Below are 2228 nucleotides of genomic sequence, written 5' to 3'. Positions count from 1 at the left end.
CTTGGCCTTTTACTCTGGTGCTCAGTCGGACTCGCGGACAAGCCAAGTGCTTTCTACACAGGAAAGGAGAGGTGACAGGATCCATGCACACTGCCCATGCACTGAATAGGGACTTTGGGGGACTCTCCCCAGCCCTTCCCCTTAAACCTCGTGCCTCCTCCAAGCTTCCACATCCTGGAGGAAGACGGTGTCTTACTCCCCATTATTTCAGGGAGCTGTTTCTGCGAGTTTAGCGTAGGCGCCTGGTGGCTAGCGCACGTCTGCCCCAGGGACAGTTGGCCAAAGCGCTGCTGTCTCCTTGAGCCCAGAGGTTCAGGACAGGCATGCTTTCTGCCCAGACTCCTTCCTAAGAGTGGAGCACGCGCCCTGCCCTACTCATCCCCTCCTCTCTCCGCAGCAGACAGGGTTCCGTCTCTCTGCACAGGGAGCGGGTGACACTTGTATTGCCACCAGCCGCTGTGCCTGCCAGGGCCGGCTCTCCTGCTTCGCAACCGTTTCCAGACCAGAAGGCCAACGGCTCCTGCTCTTCTCCCTGGGCAGCGTGCTGCACCTTCCACAGACATGCTCCTGGGGAGCGCAGTGAAAGACGTGTCCCTTTCCTTAAGGCTCTTTCCACAGGCGCAAGCGCGCTTGTCTCTCATGCAGAGGGGAGCTAGGGCAAAGAGGATCTCGCTCCATGCGGGTATCTTCCACCATGCTGTGGAGACTAGCTCAGGCCTTCAGCTGCAGCATCACACACATCCGATTCTGATTGCCAACGAATGCTGTGCCTTCCCAGAGGAGATGACCGGGCAAAGAGGCTTTTGCTGTATGCGGGTATCTCCCACCGCGAGACTGGGCTCAGGCAAGCAGCAGAAGAGACCGCAGAACCGACTCTGATTTCCCAGCGACTGCTATGCTTTCCCAGAGGTTTTCAGCTTGGCGCAAACCGCACTTCGCTGCTGCTTCCTCAGCAAGGCTTTGGTCGTTGGCTCTGTCGCGGCAGGGAAGAAAAGCCGCGGGAGAGCTGGTGCCTCTTGGGCCTTGCTTTCCCGGGCTCCAAGTTTGCGCCCGGGGTTCACCTTGTTAAGCAGATCTAAGCAGACACAGTCACAACCCTGCAGCAGCGTGCGTGGCCTAGCATGGCACTCTAAGCCTATTACCATCTCCTGGGGTAGGTAAGGCTTTGCTTTTTCTTCCGGCGCTCTGGGAGACTCAGGGTCTAGGCCAGTGCCTTCACCACAGGAGAGAGGAGGCGACAAGATCCCTGTACACGGGCCGTACCCTCGATGGGGAACTGTGGGGGACAGTCTCCACTCCATCCTCGGCACACTCCCTGCCACCCACATCGCTGCCACATCTTGGTGGAAGACGGCATCTGACTGCCCGTTTCTCCATGGGGTTGTTTCTGCGAGTTGCGGGTACGGCACCTGGTGGCACACGCAAGTCTGCCCTTGGCACAGGTGGCCAAGGAGATGCTCTCCCCTTGGGACCAGAGGCACAGGACAGGCCTGCCTTCTGCCCAGACTCCTTCCTCAGAGTGGAGCACACTCCCCTGCCCTAGTCATCCCTTCATGTCTCCTTAGACGCCAGGCTTCCATCTCTCCGCACAGGGAGCGGGGGACACTTGTCTTGCTACCGGCCTGCTGTTCGTGCCATGGCAGGCTATCCTGCTTCGCGAGCGTTTCCCGAACCAGAGGCCAATGGCTCCTTCTCTTCTCTGGGGACGGCGTGCCGTGCCTTCCCCACATTTGCTCCTGGGGAGCGCGGTGACAGATATGTGCAACCACGCTTCTCTCTCAGGCAGAGGGGATGCTAGGGCAAAGAGTATTTGGCTCCATGCGGCTATATTCCACCATGCCGCGGAAACTAGCTCAGCAAGCAGCAGCAGCATCCCGAAACCCAACTAAGATTTCCCAACGAATGCTGTGCTTTCCAAGGGCAGATGACAAGGCAAAGAGGCTTTCGCTCTATACGGGTTTCTTCCACCGCGAGACAGGGCTCAGGCAAGCAGCAGCAGCCCGCAGAACATTTCTCAGCGAATGCTGTGCTTTCGCAGGGGCTTTGGCTTGGAGCAAACATTACTTTCTTCGCGCCAGGGAAGAAGAGATGCGGGAGAGCTGGTGCCTCTGGGGCCTTTTTCCCGGGCTCCTTGTTCGCGTCCTGAATTTATCCTGCCAGGTCGAAAAAAGCAGACACAGCCACAGCCCTGCAGTAGCGTGCGGAGCCTAGGATGGCACCCTATACAC

Source organism: Mustela putorius, unplaced genomic scaffold (genome assembly GCF_011764305.1).
Source record: "Mustela putorius furo isolate JIRA1106 unplaced genomic scaffold, ASM1176430v1.1 tig00000988_pilon_pilon_pilon, whole genome shotgun sequence".
NCBI lineage: Eukaryota > Metazoa > Chordata > Mammalia > Carnivora > Mustelidae > Mustela > Mustela putorius.
The sequence above is the reverse complement of the archived record's forward strand: the minus strand, read 5'-3'. Positions refer to the sequence as shown.